This window comes from Staurois parvus, unplaced genomic scaffold (assembly GCF_062004578.1).
Source record: "Staurois parvus isolate SC_StPar_1 unplaced genomic scaffold, SC_StPar_1.0 ptg000850l, whole genome shotgun sequence".
NCBI lineage: Eukaryota > Metazoa > Chordata > Amphibia > Anura > Ranidae > Staurois > Staurois parvus.
The window spans coordinates 521,986-531,714 of record NW_028318646.1 but is presented as its reverse complement, the minus strand read 5'-3'; the positions used below and the strand labels follow the sequence as shown (position 1 = coordinate 531,714).

The following is a 9,729-nucleotide window of genomic DNA, read 5'->3' as shown; positions in this document are numbered from 1 at the left end:
CACACAAAAGTAAAAAGTGACAAACGCGGGAGAAAATAAATTAAATAAATAAGTGGTCATGCAGATTGTGCTCAGACCAGGCCATGAGGCAAAAATTGCCCAGAACTTAGCCAAAAGGCCCGGTCCTAAAAGGCGCTGTGCAGGAAAAGTGTTTGAACACAGTGACCATGTGCCTTTTCACACGCTGGGGTCCCACACCCAAGTGTTACTAAGAGCACCCCTGAGGCGACCTCTCAGGGGGCACTGGTTCACGGACTTTCTGCCTCCCCGGCCCCTGGCCAGACAAGGTAGATCGGCTCAAATCAGGAGGAACTGGGCCCCTCCGGTTTTCCAGGGGGAATTACTCCCGGGCCCCAGCAGCCTGTGGGCACCTCGGTTTCTGTTCCAGCCTGTACTAACCATCAGGACCCCCATCATACCAGCAGGGGTACTATACAACCAATCATCCCCGCAAAGCTAGAATGATGGGGAGCACCCCTGCTGGACACTGATAAGAACAGACACTACACTTGATCTTAGCCAAAAGGCCGAGAAGCGATTTCTTTCATACAGTTTGACCAGCTGATGGCAGTGGGGCTGGACAGGGCACCTGTGTTGTCCACCCACAACTAAATGCCAGAGCCCTATGCACTGGCACTAAACAACTAGGACCTAATAGTTCCAGGTCATAGACTCACTGGGGTTTATTTACTAAAGCTGGAGAGTCCAAAATCAGACTCCCTTCTGCATAGAAACCAATCAGCTTCCAGGTTTCATTGCCAAAGCTTCATTGAACAAGCTGAGGTTAGAAGCTGATTGGTTTCTATGCAGAAGGAAGTCTGATTTTGGACTCTCCAGCTTTAGTAAATATACCCCACTGTGTCATGAAGCAAAGTTGATCCTTGAGCTATAAAAACAAGTCAGCAATTTCAGCTCCACATTCCTTTACACAGTAAGGACTTTCAAAATGGCATTAATGACCATAAAATCGACAAACTCAATATGGTTTATTTACAAAATTATAAACTTTAGTGTTCACAGAACAGAAGGCTTCATTTACTAAAGACTGATTAATGGATGTGCCATTGTCTCTAGTAAAGAAACAATAGGATATCTCATGTATTCCACAAATACAAAACAATATTGATGGATCTGTATCAATTCATTTTGTGGCTGGTACCACTTCTTCGCGACCAGGGTTATAGTTGTAGATATCAAGTATATTATAAAATGGTTTGAGTCTCCATATGTTATAATTCCAAAACATTCAGGCTCAACACTCAAAATGCTGTCTTCCCCATAGTTGGAAGGGCAGAGGATGCACTGAGAGTACTAATAGTCATACTATATTCCGTTAAGAAAACATATTCCCCAAGCTCAGGGGATTCTTTTTCTTACTGAAATACTGTATATTAGTATTTACAGTTGGAATATAGAAGTATTTTCTGTTTTTAAAAATAGAAAGTGTATAACAACATTACTACAATATTTATAGTACTTCTTCTGTTGCAAACAACCTGATAGGCTAAAATGACCATGCCAATATTTCCCTAAAAACACTGCATGTTGAGGCCATTTATGGCGTTTTGTCACTGGAAAAAATGGCCATCATGTAATTAGATCCAGGGGAAAAGATAAGCTGCAGGGAGCCTACAGTAATACTGGTGACTAGTCTGAACCTCCGAAAATGCAATTTTCGTCTGAACAATGAATTTAAACAAACAGAATTGCCCATGACTAAAGCACATAGGGTTAAATGATTTAAGGTTACTCATTTATGATTATTAGGAGCTTTTGACAAACCTTGTGCTGATTTTTTTGTTTCATTTAACCAAACCTAGGCTTTAATAAAAACTAGTGCCTTTGGGCAGCACAGTGGATAAGTGGTTAGCACTTCCACCTAGCAGCACCAGGCTTTCCGGTTTGAATCCCAACCATAGCAATACCTACCTTCAGTTTATATGTTCTTCCTATGCCTGTGTGAGTTTCCTCCCAAGGCATGCTGGTAGGTTCAGTAGCTCTAGTATGTGAGTTAAAGACCTTAGACTGTAAGTTCCTTGAGGGCAGGGACTGATTTGAATGTACAATGTATGTAAAGCACTTTGTGGATTGTTGGTGTCATATACAGTAATTACCGGAAATATATAAAACTTAAGGTGCATATATCAGTTTTGGCTTAAACTATATATGTATTTGGATTAGTATATTGATATTTGGTACTTCCCAATTATTTTATACAAAACAGTTGCTAAGGTACTACCGTTCACACTTTAAATAAGGCTGACTACCTCAAGCACACATTAACAGCCAGATGACTTTTTTTATTTTATAATGAGGGCTAGAACTTGAATGATTTATACAAGCAACTCTCCTATTTAAAGTGGTTGTAAAGCATCAAGGTTTTTTATTTTATTTTTTATGCATGAAGGCAAAAAACCTTCTTTGTGCAGCATCCCCCCCAGCCCCCCATAATACTCACCTAAGTCCCCTCTCGATCCAGCAATGTGCACTGGAGTCTCGGCTATCCCAGGACTCCCTCTCCTCATTGGCTGAGACAGAAGCGGGAGCCATTGGCTCCCACTGCTATCAATCACAAACAGTGAGCCAATGAGAAGAGAGAGGGGGCGGGGCCAAGCGGAGGCTCTGTGTGTGAATGAACACACAGAGCAGCAGGTGCCCCCATAGCAAGCTGCTTCCTGTGGGGGCACCCAACAGGAGGGATATGCCAGGAGTGCCAGCGGGGGGACCCAAGAAGAGGAGGATTCGGGTTGCCCTCTGCAAATCCACTGCACACAGCAGGTAAGTATAGACATGTTTTGTAATTTTTCTAAGAAAAAAAAATAAGCCTTTAGAATCACTTTAATATGTAAGATTCTGCTAATGGAAATAACATATTCATTAACTGCCCGAGGGCCCGGGGTCAGTGGGGGGCCCAATGAGATGCCCCTGGTAGCTTTTTCATAGACTTTTTTGAGTTTGGGCAAGGACACAGGGGCCCCATGATCCCCTATTGCCCGGGGGCCCCATGAGTTGTCAGTCCACCCCTGAACACATTATGAAGTTCTTATTAAGACATGATTTGAAATGGACAGCTTTTTGTAGATGAGACAAATAATAGTAAGTTTATACATACAAAGCACCTGGAAGTAGGCTAGGTTCACACCTATGCAGGTTGCATTTGAGCCGTTTCTGCATTGCGTTTTTGCACTTGTGTTTTTGTCACATTTTTTATGCGTTTTGTGTTTTTTTTTTATTTTTCTTGTTGCTATGCAGATTTAAAATGCAAAATGCATTAAAAAAAGCGGCAAAAGCACAAAAAACACTTTTCTGCAGCATTTCCATTGAAGTCTATAGAACCAAAAAGGCAACTTTTTGCTTTCAAAAAGGCCCCTGACCCTTTCCAAAAAACGCATCGGGTGAAAACGTGGAGGTTTGAACATGTCCAATAGGAAATCATGTTAAATGGACTGTACTGCAATTCTGCAAAACGCTGCGGAAAACGCTTAGGCATGAACCTACGGGAAAGGCAGGAGAGCATTTCTGGCAATGACACCATGGGCTTTATAATTATTAGAAGTTATTATTAAGCACCCATTGACCTTGCTAGTTTAAACAAACTGTGTCATAAAGAAATTTGTCATTCAGCATAATATTCCAGCTGTAAGGACAACAGTTCAACATAGGAGCTAGGTATATATGACTTGTTTATACATAAAAAGTCAAGAAAAAACACAGGTTTATTAAATAACAGCTAAATAGGACAAACCTTTGCAACAGCAGTGTTAACATTTAAAAATCAACATAGAGGGGTAAAGGTCACAGAAGATCAAGTAAGACGCTAATAGTTGTGCTTTTTCCATTTTCTTATCGATCAATATTATGTTTTTTCGAGCGAAAATGCAACAACAGAGTTATTGCTGACCTTTTCCTCACCTTTCTATTGTGAATAAAATCACAGCAATATAACAAACGACTTTATAAGCTGTACAGTTTTTCTGATTGTTTGAGAAAGGGCAATTCTTTGAGTTTAAATTTTGTGCACTTGGCATTTGGATTCCTCACTGATCGCTGGAATGTTCAGACCGTAAAAATAGGAAGAAACTTTTATTTCATGTTTTCCCAAACACCTATGACAGAGGGTTAGGATTAGTATTTATGTGGCTGGCCCCAAGAGCAGTAAATACACTAGAAAATCAGAAACACGGAGAAACACAGCAGGGAATTATGATAAAACTCAGTGCAAAGGAAAACAACCTTCGGAAAAAAAGGGAAGCTTGTGTTAACCTATATTCCCTGTGTTCTGGGAACACTGCAATGTCATTAAAGTTGTTAAAGAGGAACTGAAGCAAAAAAATAAATATGTATATGTAAATATGTATTCCACATTACCAATCCTTAACCGTAAGCCCTCCAGAGGATTTACCCCCCTTCCTGATCAGGCCATTTTTTGCGGTATGTCGCTGCATTAATGTAACTGACAATTGCGCGGTCATGCAACGCTGTACATAAATGAAATTTATGCCCTTTATTTTCCCGCAAATAAAGCTTTCTTTCGGTGCTATTTGACCACCTCTTATTTTTTTTTTTTTTTGCGCTTTAAACAAAAAAAGACCTACAATTTTGAAAAAAACCCCAATATTTGTGCTATAAAACATGTCCAGTAAAAAAATCTAATTTCTTCATAAATTTAAGCCAAAATGTATTCTGCTACATGTCTTTACTAAACAGAAATCCCAATAATTGTATATTAATTGGTTTACGTGAAAGTTATAGCATCTACAAATGGCGGTATATATACTTGAATTTTTTTTTATACTAGTAATGGCGGCGATCTGTGGTTTATAGTGGGACTGTGGGACTGCAGGACTGCGGTGGGCATTCTGATACTGGGTCGAAACCGACTAGCTGCCACTGACATCCCAATTACACTAATACAGTGATCAGTGCTAATAAAAAGCACTGACACTGTACTAATAACAATAGGCAGGAAGAGGTTAACATCTGGGGTGATCAAAGGGTTAACTGTGTGCTGTTTTACATGAAGTGCTGTGTGTGTCTTACTACGGAGACATTCTGCTGTGTATTTCTCTGCTGTGCAGAGAAATACACAGCAGCATGTTCTTGCTGGCAAGAGAGAGACCTGTCAGTTCTACACGGTGATCGCTGGGTGCCGGCGGGGAATCTCCGGCCAGGACTCGGTGATTGACATCCCTTTTGTTTTAATTTATTAAGCTTTTCTACCTTTATTTTTAACTACTCATCAGGCCAGCATAACATTTTCTGCCATATGCTTGCCATAGATGGATCAAAAATGGGCTGGTTCGGCAAGGACCAGCTGATTTTGAATCCATTTATTGCCATTCTTGCTATTTGTCTCTATTCCTCTATCCACCTCAATTGTGTGGATTGGAAAATCCATTTATGGCCAGCCTTAGGGTGGCTACTCTATCTATGGAGGAGTAAAGGAGACTATCTTGGACAGTAGCACTGACTGGATAGGGTGATGTTAGATGGGCTAGCAGGTTTAGATGGTCTTTACATAAATGACAAACAAATTAAAGCTGAACTTCAGCTAACACTTTTTAAGCAGTTAGGCCACATTATGGTTGGGGGGGGGGGGTAAAAAAATTATTGGTTGAGCTGTGTTTTTGTCACCCCCCCAACAACCCCACTTAAGCTGCAATAGGCACTGTGTGAGGGTGTTTACATGCCACAGTTGTGATGCTTTGCTTCATGCCCACTACCTGACATATAATAACACATTCAGGTGAACAAGGAAGCTTTTCTCAATCAGAGGCAGCAGCCGATTATCAGTGATTCTGACAGCTACCTCGTTGTGTGGAAGGGGCATTCTAGCTCAATGAAAAAACCACTAAAGCTAGCCATACACGTATAGAATTTCATTCAAGAATTTTAGTTTCAAGAATATTCGTTTGATTTTCTAAACTTTAGTGGGGTCAAATCGATGTTTGTTTTCGACTGCAGTAACGAGAAAATTCGAAGGGGCGGGAAAGAAAACGTTTCTCGATCAAAAGACTTTTCGACCAGTATATGTGGCAGTGTGTTGAAAAAAGTGAATAAAGCTCAAAATCCTTCTAATAGCTTTTATTTCCATCCACACAAATGCATTGGGAACACGACACATTCTATTCCAAATCAAAACATGATGAAAAATATATCAAATTTGTGTTGTTCCTCTAAAAAAATTGAAGAAAAGTGAATATTAGACGGTTCAAAAAAATAGCAGTGTTTGTATTCTTCTTTACAAACTCAAACATTCACTATATAAACTGAAAAATGTTTGAAGATTTTGCTTTCCTTTGAATCACTTAATGAATATTTGGTTGTAGTCGCACTGTTTCTGAGAACTGCTGTACATCTGTGTTGCATGGAGTCACCCAACTTCTGGCCCCTGTGAACAGATATTCCAGCCCAGGATGATTGGACTACATTCCACAGTTCTTCTCTATTTCTTGGTTTTGCCTCAGAAACTGCATTTTTGATGTCACCCCACAAGTTTTCTATTGGATTAAGATCCGGGGATTGGGCTGGCCACTCCATAACGTCAATCTTGTTGGTCTGGAACCAAGATGTTGCACGTTTACTGGTGTGTTTGGGGTCGTTGTCTTGTTGGAACACCCATTTCAAGGGCATTTCCTCTTCAGCATAAGGCAGCATGACCACTTCAAGTATTCTGATGTATTCAAACTGATCCATGATCCCTGGTATGCGATAAATAGGCCCAACACCGTAGTATGAGAAACATCCCCATATCATGATGCTTGCACCACCATGCTTCACTGTCTTCACAGTGTACTGTGGCTTGAATTCAGTGTTTGGGGGTCGTCTGACAAACTGTCTCCGGCCACTAGACCCAAAAAGAACAATCTTACTTTCATCAGTCCACAAAATGTTGCGCCATTTCTCTTTAGGCCAGTCAATGTGCTCTTTGGCAGATTGTAACCTCTTCAGCACATGTCTTTTTTCCAACAGTGGGACTTTGCGGGGGCTTCTTGCAGATAGCTTGGCTTCACATAGGCGTCTTCTAATTGTAACAGTACTCACAGGGAACTTTACACCTTCTTTCATCTTCCTGGAGCTGATTGTTGGCTGAGTCCGCGCCATTTTGGCTATTCTTCTATCCACTCGAATGGTAGTTTTTTGCTTTCTTCCACGTCTTTCAGGTTTTGGTTGCCATTTTAAAGCATTTGTGATCATTTTATCTGAGCAGCCTATCATTTTCTGCACTTCTTTATATGTTTTCCCCTCTCCAATCAACTTTTTAATCAAGGTACGCTGTTCTTCTGAACAATGTCTGGAACTACCCATTTTCCTCAGAATTTCAGAGAGAAATGCACTGTAACCAGCATGTACAACATTTGCTGCCTTCCTTCCTTAAATAAGGGCAATAATTGCCACCTGTTTTTCAAAGAATGAATGACCTCACTAATAGAACTCTACACTGCTATTATTTTGAACACGCCCCTTTCAATTAGTGATTCAATTACACAGAATCAGCAGCATGCATGTCATGACTGTTGGGTCTGTTGGATTTCTATTACTCTACTACACCTGCTAGTAAATTATTTGCCATGTAGAAATATCATTTCTACCAAAAACAGTGATTGATCAGGTTAGTGATGTCTGACTGCTATTATTTTGAACACAACTGTATATATATATATATATATATATATATATATATATATATATAAACACAGTATACATACACATTTCTGACCACACGAGTGCAAGAGCTTGCTGCTTTACACGCTCTCTTGTATTATCACAGAATCACAGAATGCCAGAGAGACATGTGGTTTTCAATCCCTTAGTCAACAAGAGTCACTAGGTTTATAAGGCATGTGTAGTTATCCATTTTCCATCAGCAAGTCTGGTGCCATATTGTGTTTTAGCAGAGTTGAAGGAAAACTGCCAAGTGTGCATTTCTGCTCATGCAGTGTGCGGGAGGATTTATCCACCTGACACTGCCTGTATATTTCTATCATCATAGGTGTATCTTCCAACAGGCTTGTGACATGGAAACAGTGCAGACATAAACAATGACACATATACTTCTCTGCTGACCTCCCCTGCCATAATGTGTTTCTCCAGAGATTGTATAAATGCATGTCTCCACTTACTGCTACCTTACCAGCCAGCTTTTCTACTGACCATCATGGCATCTGCTCACTTCAGCAATGACAACCAATGCATTAACAAGCTAGTTCATTGACCGCCACGTTTCTGGTACACCTCTCTAGAGATTGTTAATGTACAGATGCAGATCTTCATTTACCATCACTCTACTAGCACACTTTTTTAATAACTGTCACTCCATCTACACACCTCTACAATGACAGACACCAAACTGATTTATTCACTGACCTCCATTGTCACAGATGCACTTCTTCCCTTCCCATAACTCTACCAATGCATTTCTCCACTGAACAACACTGGACCACTGTGGTGTATTTACTTACATTCCCATGTGGAAATTATTACATTAGGAAAACTACAGATAAAGTGAAATATTGTTCTGCTAGACACCGATACTCTATTAGAGACATTCTTGTCCAATTATCTGTTACCCCACATTTTGTGGAACAATAAAGTGGAATTCCATGCTATTGCCAACTATGCTCAAACCTACTCCAACCCCCTTCTAAATCCTATTCTAACCACCCTGTAGGAAGAAAATGCTTATCCTTACCTATTTTCAAGGTGCTCTGGTCCGGTCACATGATCGGCTCCCAGCGGAAGTTTTAGGGGAGAGGAGGGAGAGCCAACAACGGATTCCCCATAGTAAGCCTATGGTGACATCACTGCACAGGCATTGAAGTCATCTCTTCTCTCCCATGAAGCCGCCACTGGGGAGATCACATGACCAGACTGGAGCGCCCTTAGGATAGGTAAGTATACACATCTTCCTTTCAGTGGGTAGATAAAAATGATTGAATGATTGAGAAAGGGTGGGAGCAGGTTTAAGCTTAGTAACAGCCTGGAATTTCACTTCAACATTCAACTGCACATCTGAAATGATAGGAGATGTACCGAAAAATAGGAGCGGGGACAACAGGAGTTGACACTAAAGACGTGTGAAGTTCTTTGGATTGAACGTCTGAACACATTATAGCCCTGTGGTTTAAATTCTGATTTTGATTTATACTTAATATACAGTATAAGGAAAAGTTTATTGGTATTAGTTTATTTTGTTGAAATGTATTTATATCTTTTTTGTTTCAGTTTGATCCTTTTTTTAAGTTGCTTTGGAATATACAATATTTGATTGAGCTAAATAAACGTTTACTTAGAACAGGATATACTCTTCCTCCAGTGGGTTGAGATGTCCAGAGAAGATGTCTCCAAAGATTCATGTGTGTTTAATAATTATATTATTGTTAATTGATACTATATTTGTGGTTCCCATGTAGATAATATATTAAGTAAAATGAAACTTACTCCATTCAGTGCTCTATGCCTGAGCAAAGGTAATATATCTCAAAGTTTGCATTGTTATGTGGAACACACACACACACCAATATTTGATATATATTGGTATAAAAGTTCAGCGCTAAAATTAAATAAATAATAATATAAGTGGTTAACTGTCTATTTTTACCCCCCCCCCCAGTCACCCATGTGAACATCCCTAAGAGTTGTTAGACTGTAGTCATGTTGATCTATGTGGCTGAAACAATTAGCTAAATTATTCACACTTGCCAACAGTCCCATGAACCTGCAAAGGTG

The 9,729-nt window shown here is 40.0% G+C and overlaps 1 pseudogene; it reads right to left on the bottom strand.

Annotated features, from left to right (window-relative positions):
* Positions 1 to 377: 377 nt before the first annotated feature.
* On the bottom strand, positions 378 to 539 carry LOC149443534 (U2 spliceosomal RNA; annotated as a pseudogene).
* Positions 540 to 9,729: the final 9,190 nt, after the last annotated feature.